Raw genomic sequence first — 24,196 nt, 5'->3', positions numbered from 1 at the left:
ACGTGTATATTAGTAACTATGTATGTCTGTAAATATGTAAGTATGTGCAAATCTGTCGAACAACTTGCCAATTTGCTTTTGAGGTATTATGTATGTATGTATGTATATGCGCACAATATAAGACCTCCCTATACATAAGAAATATATGTACATATATACATACATATACATATACATATACATATACATATATTTACATTCAATTATACATATGTATATTATTTGTATATACAAACATACATGCATGTACCCATAGAAAACTTAGCGATGTGGAAGAGCGGATGGCACCACGTGGTTTCGTCTTTTTACTCTTATATGTAAAATTGTATATATATTAGTATGTAAATACATATATGTATGTATGTACATGCATACATAAGTATAGCTAAGTCGTTGCCAAGAGAGATATGGTGCTGTTTATGAATGAAATACCCTGTTGGACATTATTGTTTACTAAATAGTTTTTGTATAAGTACATTGTATACATATACATACATATATGTACATTGTATATAAAGCCTTTAGTGTATTTCAGAATTTCCAAATAAGCATTAGATTAATTGGCGTCTCCTTCATGCTTCCATTAGGTATGTATGATAAAAAAATATATGTACATATGTATATATGTATTATATATAGTGTTTATGTATAAACAGTAGGTAGAACAAGTAAGTTAAGTGCAGTGAAATATAAAATAGCGAGGTGAATAAAATTTTAAGATTTATATTTTTTCAAACAAAACATTTTTTTTAACAACAATTTAAAGTATTTTTAAGAGGTTACATGGGATTACGAGTTTTAAAAAAATTGTTTTTTTTTCCTATTAAATTCTACAACACCTCTAGAATATTGTCCTAAATTTTCAAGTTGATTCGCGGAATAGAGTCGGATATACGGCCTTGAGAACTTGTGTCCCACTCCCATTGTCACTCAAATCTTTAAACGCGCCTTTCTCGAAATTTTGTTTTTTAAGTCGGTTGGCAAGATCTCTCGAGAACTACTTAACCGATCTTCATGAAATTTTACAAAGGGCTTTGAGATACAATTCGTAAAGACGTGGATAAACGATTTTTTTCGATTACAATATTAAAAAAATATCGCGAAATTTTCACTGAAATTTTAATTTTTTGTAAAAATGTCTGCCAAAAATCCAATTTTTACTTTTTTTCCTTCGTTCAAGTTCTAAGTTAGGTTTTAAACTAAAACATGTATTGTTTCACTTTAGATGATCTTGTAGGTAGTTATCCTGCCAACGCGGGCACATATTTTTTTCCGAGGAGTCATCTGAAATAGCGCGCAATGGCCAAGCTTAAAATATTTTTTTCCAAAAATTTCAGAATTTCTTTGTTAATAGTGTATGTTTGGGACAATAAACAATTCTAGCAAAAATTTCATTTTGGAATAACTCTATCTTTAGGATTGCTCAACCACTCTCAATTCATGACAAGCCAGCGCTTTGACTCATATTTTAATTTTTTTGATATTCGGTGATGACGTTTAGAGCAACAACGAGCTCAATGCCCTTTGAAGACGAAAATCAGCTCCAATTCATCGTTTATTCTCGGGTATGGTGTGTTATTTTAAACTGCAGCAGTAATTTCGCAGATAAGCATCGCCAACCATTCAGCCATTTTCCACCGACTTAACTGTGGGTAAGGTGCAATTTATGGCAATTTTTTTCTGAGCTCGAAGCGAAAACCATGCCATGAAACTAACTGAGTCTAATCGTCGACTCGTCAGTCCAGAGCACTTTATGTCAAACATTTGGAGGTTTTAATACATACATACATAAGTATGTATGTATGTATGTGCTCTTCATAAAATGCTTGAACAGATTTGAAATTTACAAACACGTTGCTTAAAAACGAAAAAATGGCTATTCCACAATTTTTTTCTAAAAATCTTTCGCATGGGCCTCTTGATAAAGCGATACATACAGACACAGTCATCATATGCATGTACATATGTACATAAGTATGTAGTTATGTATTTGTTTATGGATCCGGGTTTCGAGCTAAGTCACTCTACAACGTAGGCAATTGCTTGCTGCTAAGATTGCGATGTTTTGTATGCATATACATACATACTTAAGTATACTTACATATGTATGTATGTGTATATTCAAGTGTATAACATAAATATGTATGCACGCACTATACTATATATGTATGTATGTATGTATGTACATATATGTATAGTACTTTTGTATCTATCACACTTGTACTTTTTTTATGAAGACGATCATCAAATATTAAGCATTTCATTCAATACTTTTACTCCACACATAAAGTGAAAAAATGTACAATACATACTTAGGTACTTATAAATAACAAATTCATGGATACTTGTGTTTGTATGTATTTATTACTATACATTTACTCAAATCAGATAAGTTCTACTCATAAATAAACAAATGTTTCTTAGATAAGAAAGCATTTATTCTGTTCCTTTTACATTATTTGTTTTCTATTGCGCAGTTAACAGATATGTACATACATACTTATGTAAGTATACAGGTACTATACTCGTAAACAGTCCCATCCACAATTATTGCTATATACTTATGTGTGTACACACATACTGTGTATGAATGCAGTTCAAATATGTATGTACTTAAATATGAGTTGTATGTGTTCCAATTAACACTACGATATCTTAGAGCTGATGTGAACATTCATACATACATACTATGTATGTACATACTTATGTATAACCCAACCCTGTCAGGAATTGGAAATTGGCAAATAGAGGGTGTTTTCAAAAGGAACGCTACAAAAGTACACCGATGGGGACAACAAATGACGCCAAAATTTTGTTCCGTTCTTTTGACATTTCTCTTCAGTAAGCTTTGCCATTTCACCATGGAAGTATACATATACGATCCAGCAACGAGTTGAAATTATTAAAATTTTCTACCGAAATTCGGAGTCAGTGGCCTCAACTTTAAGAGCGGGTTTTTCAAAACAAAAACGGTTTGGGATATCAATGAAATTCTTTATTTCTGTTAAAGTATGTACATTCGTACGTACTCCATGAGTCACCATTTTATGCCGAAAAAATTACGGTTTGGTGAGGTTTATGGGCCGGCGGCGTCATTGGGACGTACTTTTCCGTCATGATCAAGACCGGCATGTTACTGTTAATGGGAAAAGCAACCACTCAGTGATAACCTAATATTTTTGGTCCGAGTTGGATGATATGGAGCTGGAAAATACAAGGCTCCAACAGGACGGCACCACAAGCCACACTGCGAATGTAACAATCGATTGATTGAAAACCAAATTTGGTGAACGTGTTTTCTCACGAAATATACCAGTCAATTGGCCGCTTCGGTCGATCGATTTGACGCCGTTAGACTATTTCCTGTGGGGCTAAGTACATACTTATGTACGTCAAGTCTATGGTCTATGCCATCAAGCCAGCGACGACTGATGAATTTCGTACGAATGCCGAACGTGAAATTGCGGCAGTATCAACCGATTTATGCTTGAAAACGTCGAAAATTGGGTTCAGCGTCTGAACTTCTGCAAACAAGTCCGTGTTGGCCATACATAAGAAGTCGTGTTCCGTATGCAATGGCATCGAATGTACTTTCACAGGAATAAAGAATTTCATCGATATCCCAAACTCTTATTGAAAAATCCATTACATACATACATACATAAGTATGTACATATGTATGCACTTTCTCAATTTTTTTGTATTGATCTTTTCAAAAGCAGTTATGATCGCTTCTATAGGCCACATTTGTCACAATAATGTACATTTGTATGTCTGTATGTCTACATATAGGCTTATTCTTCTTCTTTATTGGCATAGATACTTGTTACGCGGTTATAGCCAAGTTTAGAACAGCGCGCCAGTCGTTCTTATTTCTCGCTGTTTGGCGCCTATTGAATATTCCAAGCACATTGTCCTGCGAATTAAGAGACAGCGGCTACGCTGGCTAGGTCATGTCGTCCGAATGGATGAAAACACTCTAACGCTGAGAGTATTCAATGCAGTACCCGCCGGGGGAAGAAGAGGAAGAGAAAGACCGCCACTCCATTGAAAAGACCTGGTGGAAAAGGACCTTGTTTCCAATGCCGTCGTATATCTCGTACAGCTCATCGTTCCAACGACTGTGGTATTCGTCGCTGCCAATGCGCAAGGTCCATTAATCTTCCGCAAAACTTTTTTCTCGAAAACTCGTAACATCGACTCATCAAATGTTGTCATCGACATGCCTCAGCATCATATATCAGGACGGGGTTGATAAGTGACTTGTAGAATTTGGTCTTTGTTCGTCGAGAGAGGACTTTACTACTCGATTATCGACTCAGACCGAAGTAGCAGCTGTCGGCCAGAGTTATTCTGCGTTAGATTTCGAAGCTGGCGTTGTTGTTGGTGTTAATGCTGGTTCCAAGATAGTCGAGTATATATGTATGTATATGTAAATAAAGTATGTCTTACTATAGTTTGGATTTTTGGAGTCTAGAATCTTCCAGTCAGCTGTTTTATCGATTATTTCAACGAACTGAAAGTGACGCCTCAGTTGCTGCAAACGCCGAAGTGCCTACATACTTACATACGTCTATGGTCACAAGTGGGCTCTCAATGTATGTACATTTGTATAAATACACACAAATATATTTATGTCTAAAAAAAAGATACATTCTTCATACGTAATAAATGTTTTATGTGCATAACATAACTTATGTATGTTTGTGCGTACGTTCGACATTTTATTTACACGCGCAAGTAAAACCCACTGTGCCAACATGGAAACCAATATTTTAGTATACTGAATAAAGAAAAAAAATTGAAATCGCAAACAAAACGAGCACTGCGAAACAAAATAAAGGAACAAATATAATAATAAATAAAAAAGATGTCAAAAAACGTGCCGTAGAAATTGCGCAGTGGGAAAATTTTGGTATGTTTACGCTTATTTTTTAATGGATATAGACCCTGTAGGAAATTTTGCAACTTAGCGCAAGTACATACTGATATATAAAGCAAACATACTATATAGCTAAGAGCAAAAAAGGGAATTTATTAAGATTTATATAATTGAAGTTTGTTGTTGTGGCGGTAGAAAACCTCCCTATAGTAATTTGGATGAATTCAGCCGCATTGACATTCCTTGGTCCAGATAAAAATCCGCACGTCCCGGTTACGTAGACCTAACTGTGGTGTGGACGGAGTATTAGTTCCCTCTCTTATATTCGAGAAGAGAGGATTATATTTCACAGCTAAGTATTATTATATATGTATGTATGTATGTATGTGCTTTTATATGTATATTTTTGGTATTATATTATATAAGTACATATAGTACATTGTTATACTTTTGCAAACTTAAGTAACCAATAATTACAATTCATTTCGATTCGCGATACTCTCCGCTGGGTATAGGTACATACATATGTATGTACATACTTAAGTATATACACATGTTTATAAGTATAGAGCAATGTACATTTTTATGTACGTTATAAATTATTATATACATATGTATGTATGTATAACCATATGCACCTACACACACACATGTGTGTATGTGTTAAACTAATTTTGAAATGAAAGACGGAAAAAGTTGTTTTGATTGCATGGAATCGTCTTTCAGCCCCTACGCAACGAATTGCCGACCAGTCTGCGGCGATAGCGATAAAATTATAATTTTTACAAACTTACTTATATACATATGTACATACATAAGTATGTACATATGCAGACATTTGTGTCATTGATAGTGGCAAACGAATGCTTTTAGTAAACGAAAATTTGTTATATGCTCAAAATATGAAAGCTTTAAAATTTGTTTACGTTTGTTTTAATATACATACATACATACATAATTCTATGCCGTGGATAGTTCTAGCAGTGTTTTCGGTTCCAAAGTCTTCTCTGATTTCTATCCAGTAGAGGTTTTCAGCGGTTTTGAATCGATCATTACATACATATGTATGTAAGTATCTTGTTTGTATTCTGAAATCCTGCCTGAACTCCAACGTTGTGTTGGCTAAGTGGCTGGCAATTTCATGCAAAGAAATGGGTTACATTCACTACAACGAACTAGTCCCTCAGTTTTTATACTCTCGCAACAAAGTTGCTAAGGAGAGTATTATAGTTTTGTTCACATAACGGTTGTTTGTAAGTCCTAAAACTAAAAGAGTCAGATATAGGGTTATATATACCAAAGTGATCAGGGTGACGAGTAGAGTTGAAATCCGGATGTCTGTCTGTCCGTTCGTCCGTCTGTCCGTCCGTGCAAGCTGTAACTTGAGTAAAAATTGAGATATCATGATGAAACTTGGTACATGTATTTCTTGGCTCCATAAGAAGGTTAAGTTCGAAGATGGGCAAAATCGGCCAACTGCCACGCCCTCAAAATGGCGAAAACCGAAAACCTATAAAGTGTCATAACTAAGCCATAAATAAAGATATTAAAATGAAATTTGGCACAAAGGATTGCATTCGGGAGGGGCATATTTGGACGTAATTTTTTTGGAAAAGTAGGCGCCCCCTACTAAGTTTTTTGTACATGTCTCGGAAACTACTATAGCTATGTCAACCAAACTCAAGAAATCGGATAATAACCACGCCCACTTCCCAGACAAAGGTTATGTTGAAAATCACTAAAAGTGCGTTCACCGACTAACAAAAAACGTCAGAAACTCTAAATTTTACGGAAGAAATTGCAGAAAGAAGCTGCACCCAGGCTTTTTTTAAATTTAAAATGGGCGTGGCGTCGCCCACTTATGGACCAAAAACCATATCTCAGGAACTACTAGACCGATTTCAATGAAATTCGGTCTATAATATTTTCTTGACACCCTGATGACATGTACGAAATATGGGTGAAATCGGTCACAACCACGCCTTCTTCCAATATAACGCTCTTTTGAATTCCATCTGATGCCTTCTCTGTATAATACGAGTATACATATACATTAGGACCCAATGATGATAGCGGAATAAAACTTTACACAAATACGGCATTTGAAAAATATGTAAATGACGGATAATGAAATCTCGATAATCACTTTATCATGCGAGAGTATAAAATGTTCGGTGACACCCGAACTTACATACATACATATGTATGTACATACATACATATCTTCACAAAAGTTGGCAAAGGTTATTTTATAAGATAATAATGTAATATACGAAGAAATTTTTCAGATCGGCTTACTATAGCATATACTTAGCTGCCAAACAAACTAAATGATCGGAATCAAATGCTTGCGTGGGAAACTTCCTCATTTAACGAAATATCTTCATGAAATTTTGGCATGAGTTATTGTTCATAGAAATAATGTAATCTCCGAAGAAATTGTTCAGATCGGCTCACTATAGCATATATGTATGTAGCTGCCATACAAACCGAAGGAATGGAATCAAGGGCTTGTATGAAAAACTTTCGCATTTGATGAGATACTTACTTATCTTCACGAAATTTTACATGGGTTACTACTTACGGTAATAATATAATCTCCGAAAAAATTGTTCAGATCGGATTACTATAGCATATAGCTTTCATACTAACTGAACACATAGTTACTAAAAGAAATGCACCTGCGAAGGGTATACATACATATGTACATACATATGTATTAGCTTCGATGCAGCCGAGGTTAACGTTTTTTTCTTGTTTTTTATTTTTTTTATTTTTGCATTTTAACAAAAAATCATAAACTCACATGGGAATTTCGCATAAATCTGCGGAGAATGTTTAGAGCAAAAAAAGTTTCTCGAACAAGAATCAAGAAAGATTGGTCAAATGAAAATGCATACGCATTGCTCATTCAAGGGGTCTTTGTACCCAAAAGAAACTATCAATTGCTCCTAAAAATTCCACCAGCTATTTATAACAAGTTGATTAAACCTTATCCACAATTAGCTAGTATTTCTTAGGAAAACAAATAACAATTGATGATTCATAATGTTGCATATCTAGCAAGTCAGCGTCTACCAATCGCTTTTTAATATACATACATACATATATACATATGTATGTATTTATACGTTTGTACATCATAAATATACAATATTAGCGCAAGCATGAGTGGGGCATTCGTGTGCAATATTTATGTGCATACATACATACATACATACATACATATACATATGTACATTTATATAAAAATTTGCGTGTTATTCGCCGAATATAGGGTGAAGCAAAAATTGCACTTCCAATTTAAAGCCGTTAGTACTAAAGCATCAAAACACACGAGAGTACAATCAGCACGACTAAAACCGATTTTTAAAAGTGAGAGAAAGACATATAGAAAATGCACGAAATTGCACCTTAAATGGCGAAAATAGGGTTGCTGATGCGAAGCAATAATCTATCACTCCCAAACGCAGACCTCATTCCGATTACTGTTCACTAACAATGAGGCTCTGAAAATTGAGCAATTAAGACAGTATAACCTTATCTTTAGCGAGAAAGAAACACCTACGCCCCTGGCAGCCTAGAAGCAAAGTCGACAGCTACGGTAGTAGATTCGGATGCAGAGCGCTAGACACCTACTCATCTTAAACCCTTTTATTACGGAATGAACAGAGATAATCTGTAGCGTGCTTCAGTCCACTTGTTTTACATGTTAAAATCCTTGAACATTTTTACTTTTTCAATAAGGTACATATGTATATACATACATACATATGTATGATATTTTACATTTCAATGAATTTGCTTGTTTTGCAGCTTTGTTGTTTGCTGATCGTTGAAAAGCAGAATGATCTCGGGCTCACCCTGTTTAAAATACAATTTTATGTGTACACACAAGGTGTTTTTCACAACATCGCCGGACCGTAAAGTTAGCCAAACAAGTTTTCGTCACTCATGACGCGCTCAATGAACCAAATCAAAGAGAGACAGACTGTTGCTGTTGTGTCCGTTTTTGTAGTTACTTAAGTATATACATACATACATATGTAAGTATGTATAAATAAACACACTTAAATGAAGGTGAAAAAATTTAGGGTGAGTGACGGCTAACTAACCCAAAACCTTAAAATTACCGCTCAAATGGATCTAAACAAAGATATTTTTTCACTCGCTATCAATACTTAAGGGGTTACAATGGGTTTACGGGTTTCAAAAAAAACGATTTTTTACTGTTATTAAATTCTACAACACCTCTAGAGTATTGTCCTAAAAGTTCAAGTTGATCCGAGTGATAGTTTCGGAGATACAGCCTTGAGAACTTGTGCGCTCGAAGCTAGCTAGGCTAAGTGTGCTGACTTTAAACGCGTTTTTCTCGAAACTGTGTTTTTGAAGTCGGTTGGCAAGATTTCTCCAAAACTACTCAAGCGATCTTCATGAAATTGTATACAGGTCTTAGAGATACAATTCTTAAAGGCTTGGACTGATTGGATTTTTTTCGCTTATAAATATTTGAAAAAAATGTTTAGAAATTTTCATTTTTTTTGTAAAAATGTCTGCCAAAAATCAAATTTTCATTTTTTTTTTGCTTCGTCTAAGTTCTAAGTTAAGGTGCTAACAAAAACACGTATTTTTTCAGTTTAAATGTTCCTGTAAGGAGTTATCCTGCCAACGTGGGCTCATCTTTTTCCGAGGGTCACCGGAAATGGCGTTCTTCAAAATATGTTTTTCCAAAAATTTCAGAATTTCTTTGTTAATAGTGTATGTTTGTAACAAAAAAAAAAATTCTCATAAAATATTTCAATTTTTCATATGAGAAAAAAATTGTCGAAAAAATGTTGTTTTTTACCCGAGGAAATCCGAAAAAAGTGTGGAAGTATCCATAGAGACTAAAAGTGAACGGACTTTTGGTGAATTCTGTAAAACAAAATAAATATTTTTTCAATCGCGACGGTTTAGTATTCTTCAAACAATAACCATGAAAAGGAGGATTCAAAAAAAGTTTTGCAAACATCTTAGATTGCGTTAAAAAGGTTCACAAAATATTTTTTCCTGTATGGCTGTACTCTAGATTAGTTTTTTTTTCTTCATTTCCGTAGTCTATCTTTAGTACTTATTGCCCTTAAAAAAGCTGGATGAAGAAAATCCGTTGCCTTACGGCAATTTGAACCAAGTTGTTTCGAGAAAACGCTGTTTAAAGTGTGCGATTAAAGGTAGCTGGCTCGGCGCCAACCACTTTCCAGTGGCACATATCACATAATTTTTAAGATACTTATTTCCCCCTAATACTTATGATGCTTGTTCTGTTGCATCGAAAATCTTTCAAGTGACATTTGTAAATGTGCTTCCTTTATACATACATACATACATACATACATACATATGTATGTATAATATAAATAAGAAACTGCAACCAAAGGTCTGACAAAAGTACATGCAAACAAACATACATATGTATGTATGTATGTATTTCATTATGTGCAGGAAAACTTAGTATTTTTACTACCAAATTATTAATATCGCTTGCATTTACATAAATACATACATATATGTACATATATTTATATTTAACCATTTTGTGCTGTCTCATTGTATATTGAGCGGTTCCGTGATATGTTTTCCATTCGAATAATATATGCAAGTTGTTGCGAATCCGTTAAGCTGAAAAGCGCAGCATCTCGAATATGCTTGAATATATCATTTTGAGCTCTTTGAATTTGCTTTTATGAAATCTGAAATCCGGTTTTGCTACTTTGAAGCTACTTCTTTACATACATACATATAACTACATTTAAGCTACATACTTACATATGTACATATGTAATATATGTACATGCTCTGCAGGAAAGGGCGCAGTTTGATTGCTATGATTGCTTTTAACTATAAAAAGCCGGACTGACCAAAAATACACTAATTTCCACATACTTATTTTTATAAAAATCCTCCCGATGCAATAGACATAATCATGTCAAAGCTTAACTCCAATTTCCATACACTTGTTACAAGCCTCGACTGCGTATAGTCTTCGGTGCTTTCAGCAGATTTTGTTTTTTTCGGTATCGGCTCATTTTTGTAGCACCATTCAACAGTTTCCACGTCACATTCATAAAACCACGTCTCGTCCTCATTAATGATACATTTGATGAATGTAGGGTCCTCAGCTACGTTCTCAAGCATATCTTTCACGACCTCTAATCCTTGTTGTTTTTGCAATATGCAAGTTTTTTGGTACGAGACTAACATTGACACGTTTCACATTACATTAACCAAAATATGTTGAGTCGATCTTTAAGAGATGTTGAGATCCTCTGCTATCTCTTTAATCCCTCTGATGCCACAAGATGACTTTTAAACACTGTTTCTTTAACACGATCTTCATTCACTGAATGCTTTGCGCCGCTCAAATAGCTGTTTTTCTGTTTTCAGTTTTGAAATATTTTGAACTATTTCGTAGCCGCGATTCTATTGGAAATACAAGCGAACTCATTGTTCAGTTTGTAGATACCAATTTAGGAAAAAAATGTATCTATTTGATTGGTGTGCGCAGTTTACATAAATAAATCAGTCCGAGTCATTTTTGATCTTGAGGTACATATGTATCTGTTGAAATGTACATACATACTTATTTAATTATGTACTTTTTCTACATTTATAACCATAAGCCGTGGAGCTGGCCGCTAATGGACCTACAGGCAATTCCAGATTCAACATCTGCGTAAAAAGCCAAGCAGCAATCAATGCAGTAACCTCGTGTCGCATATCGGCTAGAAGGGTCTTGGGAAGCAGGGCAGCAGTGGAATGTGTTGTCAGTGGTAAGCTACTTCACTTCTACTCACCCGTCCTGAATTGGCAAGGCTACGCTATAAACAGCTGGGGTCCCCACAGTACGATACACTGGAGGATGTATTGACAGTCAGACCGCAGATTCTGTAAAAATTCACGTCAAGGGCAGGCATCGTAAACGATTCCTCTTGGACTTAGCCATTGAACTCTAGTCGGTATCGCAAAGGACCAAGCCGATCTATACGTAGCTTATTGGTCTACCAGATTAACCTAACCTAACCTACATTTATAACCGCTTACTTTTAAAATATCATATTTTTTATAAAATGCGTGATTTGCTTTCACTAATATAATATGATTGTATGTGTAATACAATAATGCTTGTATGTGTATGCTGGAAGGTCAGGTAATTAGTCGAAAGAGCATGCGCAAAAGACAAGGTTAGAGCGCAATCAGACACTGCATACACCCAGTGCCAATAGTAGGTGACTAACTGGGTTTACTGTTTAGCGACCTGAATTTTTGTAAATCGCGATATTTCGTTAGCTGGTCATCAAAGGTATCTAAGCACTAAATGGTTGTGACACTATTATGCGGATTAACGTAAAAATCAAAATAAATTTTCTCATACTGTTCACTCTGGTCGGCTCACCTTGTGTAGTGAAGAGTGGTATCAAAATACACCAAAGCGCTTGACGACCCAACAGTTGTACGTGTCTGTTAATATTTTCAGTTACCAAGCGCAACTTTGGGTTTAAAGCATTCAGTTTTAAGTTTTGGTAGTTGTGTATATGTATGTTTGAATGTATGTATGAAAATTTCAGTTCGTATCTAATGTCCAATTATTCATAAGTTTTTTTTGTTTCGCTTTCAGTCAATGTCATGCAACGTCTAAAACTAACAACAAAAGAACACGAAATTTTTTTTTAATGTACAATTAAAATCAAAATTGCTGAAAGTTGAGTTAGAGACGGAAGCCTAAGGGTTTGTAGATTTAAAACAAATATTTATACCTTAACAGGGTATATTAAGTTTGCCACGAAGTTTGTAACACCCAGAAGGAAGCGTCGGAGAGAGCCTATAAAATATATACATACTTACATACATATGTATGTATATAAATGATCAGTATGTTGAGCTGAGTCGATTTAGCCATGTCCGTCTGTCTGTCTGTCCGTCTGTCTGTATATATACGGACTAGCCCCTCAGTTTTTAAGATATCGTTATGAAATTTTGCAAACGTCATTTTCTCTTCAAGAAGCTGCTCATTTGTCGGAACTACCGATATCGGCCCACTATAACATATAGCTGCCATACAAACCGAACGATCGGCATCAAGTTTTTGTATAGAAAACTTTCACATTTGACAATGTATCTTCACAAAAGTTGGCACAGGTTATTTTCTAAGATAATTATGTAATATCGGGAGAAATGGTTCAGATCGGCTTACTATAGCATATAGCTGCCATACAAACCGAACGATCGGAAAAAAGTTCTCGTACGGAAAACTTTTGCATTTCACGATATTTGGTATAGATTATTTTCTAAAGCAACAATGTAATCTCCAAAGAAATTGTTCAGATCGGTTAACTATAGCACATAGCTGCCATACAAACTGAACGATCGGAAAAAAGTTCTCGTATGGAAAACTTTTGCATTTGACAAGATATATTCACGATATTTGGTATAGATTATTTTCTAAGGCAACAATGTAATCTCCGAAGAAATTGTTCAGATCGGCTTACTATAGCATATAGCTGCCATACAAACCGAACGATCGGAATCAAGGGCTTGTATGGAAAACTTTCGCATTTGACGTGGTATCTTAACGAAATTTGACATGGATTACTGTTTAAGGTAATAAAATAATCTCCGAAAAAATTTTTCAGATCGGATCAGATCGTTTGCGCATACATACATATGTATGTATGTATGTATGTATATAAAAAAGTATTAAATAGGCACAAGTGTATAAAAAGAACTTTATTTGCAAAGTTTATGGTTGGTATCCGTTTGCATATACATACACATGCATGTACATACATATTTATGATGGGCCATACATCGAACGTAGATTGACGTTCTTATCATCACGTAAGCCATCAAGATGTTGGAGAGCGTCAAGAACGTCAATGTGTCAAACGTATTTACATACATTATTTGCTAATTAATTATGCGTTGTATACACATACATATAAGTATATACATACTTATATATACAAATGTAGAAGCGATATACATACATATGTACATATGCATGTATATAGTATGATGTACATATGTATGTATGTAAGTAGTATCATAAAACACAACCAATACAATTTTGCCAGTTTGTGAAATCGCTGTTAATTTAGCCGTCTTTTCGTTGACTTGCGAAATAACCGCTTCTTATGGATCAGTTTCGTGCCAATTAATCAAAAGTTTCTACATTCATACACACATATGAGCATACATACATACATACATTTGTACATAGGCTCGTATGCTTTACGTTTATTGCGAATGTGAATGTTGAAAGACCCAATCTAGCCCAGTTCGAAGTTTTCTCTATAATTATGAACAACATAGTGGTGAAACCGGTTTGAGCACGCGCAATTCACGCATAAAGACTATTCACCTTTTTGGTTGTGTATACTACGAGCGTAAATTGCGACCATTGCAGCTATCTAACAACTACAACTTGCCATAAAGCAAAGCCAATCCAAAGCACACACCCAAATCTAAAATTAATATATACAAACATACATACAATATATTCATGTATTCATATATGTATATATGTATATATACATATATACATATGTATATTTATCTACCACTACATATAGCCGTACTATATTGATCGACCGCTTAATCATATCCACGAACCGCACCCGAGCACCTTCATCTTCATTTTTACCCGTTAACTAGACTAACAACAATTTACCGAAACGGAAAAATCATCGAATCACCGCCTGACTTAACTGTCAATCATGGAAAACATGAAAATTTAGTTAATTAAAAATTGAATTCATGTTAATTGCTGTAGTTTAAAAAGTTGCTTGTGAAACCTGCCACTTAATCTTAATTGAAAGAAAAAACAAGAAAAAACTTTAGCATCGGCTGCACCGAAATTATAATACTCTTCACAAGCACAAAATATTTCTTTTAAGAATTTGATTCCGATCTTTCAGTTTGTATGACAGCTCATATATAGTATGCTATAGGCATCCGATCTGAAAAATTTCTTCGGGGATTGAAAAAAAAACTTTCAATAGAATTGTTCAGTTCGTACAGTAGTTATGTGCATCGTTTTATCTCTGGCATCAGCTTAAGTCGGTACATGTTAGTGGTGCGTTGCGATTTTTACAATAGATTAATATTGAACAAAGAATTTGTCTCAAATTTTGTATTGTTTTCGTGTGCGGAATCGTTGTGAGTGTTGGAAAAAAGCTAACTGTGATTCAATTTTATCAAAAACACAAGCCTACGAGTGGTTAAAAGCCTTCAAAAACGGTCGAGAGATTGTTGAGGACAAGCCTCGCTCTGGTGGACCTCTGACCTCTTCAACTGAGGAAAAAATTAAAAAAAAAAGGAAAAATGTGGTGCTTGAAAATCGCCAAGCAAGTGTTAGAGAGATGGCAATAGAGCTCGACATCTCTCGTGGGTCCGTTTGAATGAATTTGGTGAATACTTTGGGTACACAACGTGTTCTTGCTCGACTCGTTCCGATAAAGCTGATTTTTTTTCAAAAAGAGTACCGTGAATGGGTCTCTTTGAACATGCTTGATCGTAAGAATTCCGATCGCACATTCCGATCATTATAACTGTCGATAAGACAAGGATTTATGAGTTTAACATGCAAGCTAGTCATCAATCATCGAAATGGAGAAAAAAACCACGTCAAAGCCGTCCAAAAATTAAGATGATGTTCAATGTTTTTTTCGATATTCACAGTTTGGTACATTATGAATTTCTTCCAGAGGAGAGACGGTCAACAAGGAGTTCTTTTTGGCCGTACTGAGGCGTTTGCGTGAGAAATCCGTCGAAAACGGCCGGAATTGTGAAAGAACAACTTAAAATCCCTGAGTTGACGATGATTATGCATCGAGCCATGATTGTGACCGAATTTAAAGCCAAAAACGCAATGTATACCATCGATCAACCACCGTATTCACCAAATTCGGCTCCGTGTTATTTTTTCTTGTTCCTCAAACTGAAATTTCCGCTTCGTGGAACACGTTTTCAGTCAATCGATGAGATAAAACGAAATTCGCTGGAGAAGCTGAAGCCCATTTCAAAAAGTGCTTATGAAAAGATTTTCGAGGACTGGAAAATTGTTGGTATAAATGTATTACATCTGGTGGTAATTGCTTTGAAGCGACAACATAAATATTGATGAATAATTGAATATACAACTTTACAATTTCGGGGTACTTTTTTGTCACAATGTATACTTCATTGGTTCTCCGACATTTTTTGCTATTACAAACATCGTAACAAACTTAAAATATCCATTTTAGGATACAACGAGTTACTAACAATATTGACTGGCAGTAAGTTAAGTCCCTGAGCTGATTTTCAATCAGAAGTTTTAATTGATTTTTTCTTAGTTTTCTTAGTTAGTTAGAGTTGGTAAGGGATTCTGTAGTAAGGGGTTCTGTAGTATAGAATTCAATTATAGGCGGTTGGAATGATTTCAATCTTTCGGTCGAGTGGAGGAATCGTCCAGAAATTTGAAAGAAACCTGAAAAACAGTTAAAAATATAAAAATGTTATAATATTTGTTATTTATTTTGACTGCATTCAACTGCTAGTCAAAGATCAAATCAGAGATCAGCGTCATATGTGTCTGTAAATGTGGAATATATGTACATACATATGTAAGTATGTATGTATAAAGTTCCTGCATTTTACTGATATAAAAATAAACTCGTTCGTGACAAAGAATCGAAAGAAATAATTGCTGAAAAAAGCACTCTTTGTACATATGTAAGTATGTATATTATAGTAAATCGTTATTGCGATATGAAAATCAGCTTGTGAGCACGCAAGCAATTGGAGCTTGTTTTGTTGCTGGCGACTTTTAAATATCACCCATTTGTTAGTAAACATTGTAGCAACTCAGATATCTGGTTTTGCATTGCAAATGTGTTAAAAATATATGTGAGTGCATACACACACACATAACATAACCATGCAGTGCAATACAAAACCGGTCTGGAAATGTACCAGATTACAACTAGAAATTGTAAATGGAATAAATACCAAATGCACTTGAGTATGTATGTATGTATGTAAGTATGTACCACACTATTCCATGGAAGCTATTTCGAATTAATTATTATTTTTTAAATGAACTGATATTTATTTATTGTTACTTAAGTATTCATGAATGCACGTATATTTTTAAGTATGTATGTATGTATGTATGTGTTAAAAGAAATACGTAATGTAGCAAAGGTTGATCCATTTCGAGATTCCTTACTTTTTTAAAGCAAAACACAGAAACTTCAAATATATTGGGGAATGTTTATTATCATTCGAAAGAACATACTTCGCGGCCACGTCTCAGATGATCCATCCGTTCCAATTTTCGATGACTCGTTCGAGCATTCGACGAAAGAAAGACACGCGTGATGATTTGCTCCAAGACGTGAATCGAAAGGGGATTGTCCGCATACACATTAGACTTTATACTTATGTATGTATATCTCCACAGGAAAAAGCCTAACGGTGTGTGTGAAATGATCTGCTCATCAAAGTGCTCTCTCAATAAATCCATTGATTGTTGCCATGTGTGGGAAGTGGCGCCATCTTGTTGAAACCGAATGTCGTCGAGATCACGAACATCAATTTCGGGCATCAAATAGTCGGTTATCATGGCGCGATAACGGTCGCCATTGACGGTTACGTTTTTGCTGGCTTAATTTTTAAAGAAATATGGACCGATGATTCCATCGGCCCACAAACGACACCAAACCGTTGTTTTTTCTAGATGAAATGGCAACTCTTGAATCTCTTCCTAGTTGCTCTTCGTCCAAAATGCTTGTTTACCATTGAACCAGAAATAGGTCTCATCGCTGAAGAAAATTTGGCTCCAAATCGTCGGATCTTTTTGGAACTTTTCAGGAGCCCATAGAACGAAGCGATGTCACTTTGGAAGGTCGAACGATTTCAGTTCTTGCACAAGCTGTATTTTGTACGCTTTCAATTTAAGATCTCGTCGTAAAATGCGCCATGTCGTTCTTTTTCACTACCTGCTGGTCTATTCTAATAATGAATGCTGGGTTCCAAGATGGGTGATGGTGTTGCGAATAGTATGCTCAGTAGGCCGATTAGGCGCGCGAAACACATTCTTTACAGAACGTGAATTTTTGTAATAAAGTTGAACGATTTCTAAACGTTGTTCAGGCGTAAGTCTATCCATGATGAAATGCCAAACAATACTGAACAAAAATAACATAACAGTTTAACACGACACATGCGTGATCTGTCAAAAAAAGTTATTGAAAAAAGTACCTCAACTTGGATCACCCGTTACGTACGAACGTTAAAAGTTGTTTACTTAAGTGCATATTTAGCGTTGAGCTTATCAGCACTTCTCACAAACAAAGGAAAAACGTCAATGCATGCACTTTGTTTTTAAGTACATACTTTAGTTAAATACTCAATAAACATTTATTTATATTAGTTAAAATTAACTTGATGTTGAAGTGGAGAAGTATATTAATAATACTTTTCATTTTTGTTGTTGCAATTGTTTTTTGTGCGTAACTTAAACTTAGGCTGCTTTAACGCAAATCTTTTTGAACTCTTCCGCCTTCATTAGACCAAAGCTGGCATACGCTCAAGATCGAAATTGACTCAGATGGGTCCATTTAAACTGTTTTGTACTGAACACCTTCCAACAACACCTTTGCTTTCCTTTTTTTACTTTTAAAGAATTGTTTGTAAATATTTTGTTAAGCACACTTTAAAGGTGATGAGTTCTTAGAAAATCAGCTGTTTCAAAACAATGTAGGTTACCATCTGATCAATTTTAAGCCGTGCTTAGGAAAAAAAAAACTACATTTGCACATATTTTAATAAAAATATTTATTATCGCCTTCAAAGAGTCTCCTGAGTCAATACAATCATCACAATGCCTAATCTAATTTTCCATACACTTGTGTAACCCTCGGCTGGGATTTTGGAATTTTGTATTTTGTGGTTTCAGCTCATTTGTGGAGCCTCATTCGCTAGATGGTTTGACAGTTTCGACTTCAGATTCATAAATTCTCGTCTCATCAACAGTAATAATACGTTTGATGAATGTAGGATCTTCAGCTACGTTGACAAACATCTCTTTTGTGACCTCTAAACGATTTCGTTTTTGCAACAGATTCAGGTCTGTTGGTATGAGTCCAGCATTGACACGAGTTAATTTTTACACAAAGTAAAAATGAGTCAAAATATATATTTTCGAGCTGCATCGAGATGTGCCCGCTTTATTAATACTGTTACGACTAACTTGTTGTCGAGATGTGCCCTCTTTAGACTAACTTGTTTTCGAGATGTTCCCTCTTCATTTATACTCTTAAGACTAACTTGTTAATGGACTTTACTGCTATTTATACTAACTAGTGTGTTTACTTATAACCAGTTGATAGTTTTTTGTACATACATATGTATGTATAATATATTGGCTCAGATAAATTTCCTTTGTTCTAAGATAAGGTTGTTTTGATATTTTTTGGAATAGTTGCTGGCTTATTTCTGTAGACTTTAGACTTGACGTAGCCCCAAAAAAATAGTCTAAAGGCGTTAAATCGCATGATCTTGGTGGCCAACTTACTCATTTTCTTGAGATGAATTCCGAAGTTTTCCTCAAAATGGCATAGAATCGCGAGCTGTGTGGCATGAGCGCCATCTTGTTGAAACCACATGTCAACCAAGTTCAGTTCTTCCATTTTTGGCAACAAAAAGTTTGTTAGCATCGAACGATAGCGATCGCCATTCACCGTAACGTTGCGTCCAACAGCATCTTTGAAAAAATACGGTGAGCCTCATCGGTGAACAAAATTTGTCGATAAAAACACATTTCGAACCGAACACTGATTTTGTTTGATTTTTCTTTCTCTTGACACCATGTCTGAATAATAAATACATATAAGGAATACGTTCCTTAACTCACGCTGGATGCATGAAACATTAACTAAAATATGTCGAGTTGATCCATAAGGTGATGTTGAGATCTTCTGCTATCTCTCTGATGCCAACACGACATTTTTCAAGCACTGTTTTCGGTGACTTCGTGACCTTCATTAAATGCTTTGTACTACTCAACGTTAGGAACGCTCGGAGTGCACACCTCAAACTTTAAACGCGTTTTTCTCAAAACACACTTTTTTTAAACTGGGGGACATGATTCCGGTCGAACTACTCAACCGATTTGCTTAATTTTTTTTTAAATGTTCACAAAACGCTTGGCTATGGTATCTATATTTTTTTATAATTTTTTGACAATGTTGTGACAAAATTTATGTAAAAAAACTTGGGTAAAAATTAAAAAAAAACGTTAATTACTTTTTTATATATCAAAATTTTTTCATGATTCTAGTTGGGACGATAACCATTCACGTACTTTTTAAGAATAAATTGGGTTTTTGCGTTTCAGATGATCCAAACATGAGAAATTCAACCAGCCATTTCTCCGACAGATGTCATCAAAAAATTCCGAAAAAAAATTTGTTTATACACTCCACGATATACCTCATGATATGTGATAAAAGTTCTATTGTAGTTTAAAAAATTCCATAAAAAAAAAATGTCAAAAGCAGGCCAGATTACCCTACTGATCACTTTACAAACAAATTTTGAAATTTTTGGAAAAAAATGTAAACTCGGTCATTGCGTCGCCATTTCCGGTGACCCTTCGGAATAAAGATGCGCCAGCGTTAGCAGGATAACTCCTTACAGGATCATCTAAAGTGATACGTGTGTTAGTTAAAACCTCAACTTAGAACTTGGAAGAAGGTAAAGAAACCTGAAAATTGTATATTTGGCAGACAATTTTACAAAATAATGAAAATTTCAGTGAAAATTTCGGGACATTTTTTTTCAAATAGTTGTAATCGAAAAAAAACCTTCGTCCAAGTCTTTAGGAATTGTACCTCGAAGACCTGTGTAAATTTTCAAGAAGATGGGTTGAATAGTTCTCGAGAAATCTTGCGAACCGACTCCAAAAACACAGTTTCGATAAAAAACGCCTTTGAAGGCGGCACACTTAACTTAGCTAGCCTGGAGCGCACAGGTTATCAAGGCTGTATCTCCGAAACTATTACTCGGATTAACTTGAAAATTTGAGACAATATTCTAGAGGTGTTGTAAAATCCATAAACTCGTCTAACCCCTTAAATGGATCGGTAGGCGTCAAATTTAGTGACGAAAACGAAACTTCAACTCATTGAAATATGCAAAAGCAGCCTATACCCTTGACAACCATAGCAAAGTAATCCCCGCTTTGAATGCACTTATGAAGACTGCGTTATATACATATGTATGTATGTACATACATATGCACTCTTCTTTCCTAGTGTTATCATTAGTACTTATGGCGTATTATACATACATACATATGTATATATGCTTGTATATGTACTGAGAATATAATAAATACCGATAAAGTTCAGTGGAAAATTGCATAAAACTCTATTGCTCGTATCCGTGCACCGCCAAGTTGTGAATTCTAAAATGTATCCCCATGTGTACAAACATGATTTATTAATTCAGTTTTCTAAGTACTTGTTGCCTTCCTGCCTTCTACATACATTTCAGCTGGGCTTGTGACCTTATTCTCTTTGATTGCTTTTTTAGTTAGTTGATCGTTGATCTTGTTATTGTTTTGTGGTTTTTTGTTCTTGTACGGCAAGTGATATTCGTATTGCATACATACATACATACATATGTACATCTGTACAGTGGAGGATGTATGGTGTCGACACAGCACCCAAGCGTATCCAGTGAATAGTGACACCATTGCAAGGGGCAGATAATCGCACGGCTGACTGAACGACAAGCCACCTTGTTGTACCAGTTCATGCTGTGGCTTTTCAGTTTAACATACAAATACATATGTATGTATGTATGTAAGTATGTATATGCATTGTATCGCACCATCTTGTGCTCCAAATTCCAGTTGTACAGATTTCTCCTTTATATACATGTGTACATATATGCATATATACTTACCTGTGTATACATACTATATAGTATACATATACATATGCATGCACATAATTTTTTCCGTAGCAATATTTTTGAGGGCAACCTTAAGCAAAGACTGCAGCAGAAGTAAAACCATGTTTTTTAGGTTTATGCCCTTCGAGATCACCATGGTGGGCAATTTGTAGTTTCTGAAGGCTGACAGATGGTTTTGGTATCTGATTTCCATCGCGCTGTATCGTCTCCTGACGATTTACTCAACCAAGTGCTTAATCATGTATTATAATATGTGTGTACCCATGTACGTAGATAACCTTCTATATTTCGAGATTTGGTAACTCTATTGTTGCAATCTGTCAACTCACAACGAGAAGTTTGACATTTTTTGATTTTATATACATCCCGAAAGTTTTGACATATGATTGCTATATGTGCTGTTTACAGTAACTTAAAATGTTCATATCGGTAAAAAAAAAAATGGAATTGAATATCGAACAGTTTCGCGCGATTATTTTTTATAAATTTCTACGTGGATTAAATTCTCAACAGTGCATCGATGAACTTAATTAAATTTTTGACGATGAAGCTCCATTAAGAACCAGTGTTTATCGATGGTATGATGAATGCAATCGAAGCCGTTGATCACTCTAAGAAGTATATGGTGAATGTTGTCCAAAATCAGTTATTGTTCCGGAAACTATTGATATTATGCGCAGACTGTTAGATCGTTATGTGACTTATCGTGAGACAACTCTAGGCTTTAGTGGGACCTGTATACATTAAAGAATATAATAGTGGTACTTCGAAACACTTCTATGACATCCTGAGAGGTGATGAATCACTGAAACAAAGCAGAATAAGAAAATTCAGAGTGTCACACAAACATTTGTTTGGTAGTTGTCTTTCATGAAATCAGGAAGACCAACCGCCGAAGCAGGATCGCTCTTGACCACGACAATGCGAGCGAATCGTGCCAGACACATCGGTTCGCAAGATTTCTCGAAAACCACTCAACCGATCTTCATGAAATTTTACACAAGTCTTTGAGATACAATTCTTAAAGTCTTTGACGAAGAAGTTTTTTTCGATTACAACTATTTGCATAAAAATGTCGCGAAATTTTCACAGAAAATTTCAATGTCGTGTAAAAATGTCTGCTAAAAATCCAATTTTCAGTTTTTTTCCTTTTGTCCAAGTTCTAAGTTAAGGTGTTAACTATTATTTACGTGTTTTTTCACTTTAGACGATCATGTAAGGAGTTATCCTGCCAACGCGGACGCAACTTTTTTCCGAGGGGTCACCGGAAATGACGTCGCAATGGCCAAGTGTAAAATATTTCTTGTAATTTTTGGTCTTTAATTCTGAAAGTCAGAAAAGTCAACCCTCGTACGTTATTTCTGAACAATAAAAATAAGTGCAAAATATTGACCATGTGGTTGACGGAAGTCCTTAACTATCTTAAACAACATGCCAGATTTCTGTACGAAGAATACATACACACCTACATAAGTATGTAGTATATATGTATGTATGTATTTATAACAATATAAATTAAATTTACGTGGATGTAATACATACATACATACATATGTAGATATATACTTGTAGTACGTACATTCAATATGTAAACTGATTCTCCAGACGATCGATATAAATATACCGCAAGTATGTACATATGTATGTATGTATGGTATAAGCAGACAATATCACAACGTATTAAATTCGATGAAATTATACACAATGCATTTTTTATGGGTAGGGTGTCGGTAGGAACCGGTCGAGGGAACGTACAAAAAATACGTTACGAAACGGTCGCTTTAGATAATACTTACATACATACATACCATACTTACTTACGTACCATTTACTTTTTGTGCACCCTTAACCATATCTATAGCAACGAACCCGACAAAAGGAAGGGCCATATTACGAACGAGTATGTACATATACATATGTGTGTATGTACACATTGGGTAAAAAATAATGAGGATCAACTTTAAAGCGAATCAATGGAAACCGTTGCGACAGATGTTTCCGTTCAAGGTAATCACTACAGGGTAGAAATGTTGGTATATAGACAAATGTACATACATATGTATATAAATATGCACATACATGCATTCATACATGCACACATATGTAGGTACATATATAATTACATTGTATTGGAACTATGGAACCTGTGGAGAAAGAACATCCAAGGTTCATACAAATTGAAAAAAAAAATTGCCGGTAGGTAGTTAAGGGGTTACATGGTTTTCCTCTGGTAAAACACTGATTTTTTCAATAATTATTTTCTCATATAAAAAATTAAATATTTTATTAGGATTTTTTATTGTTACAAACACA

Source organism: Bactrocera neohumeralis, chromosome 2 (genome assembly GCF_024586455.1).
Source record: "Bactrocera neohumeralis isolate Rockhampton chromosome 2, APGP_CSIRO_Bneo_wtdbg2-racon-allhic-juicebox.fasta_v2, whole genome shotgun sequence".
Lineage (NCBI taxonomy): Eukaryota > Metazoa > Arthropoda > Insecta > Diptera > Tephritidae > Bactrocera > Bactrocera neohumeralis.
Note: the sequence above shows the minus strand (reverse complement) of the source record.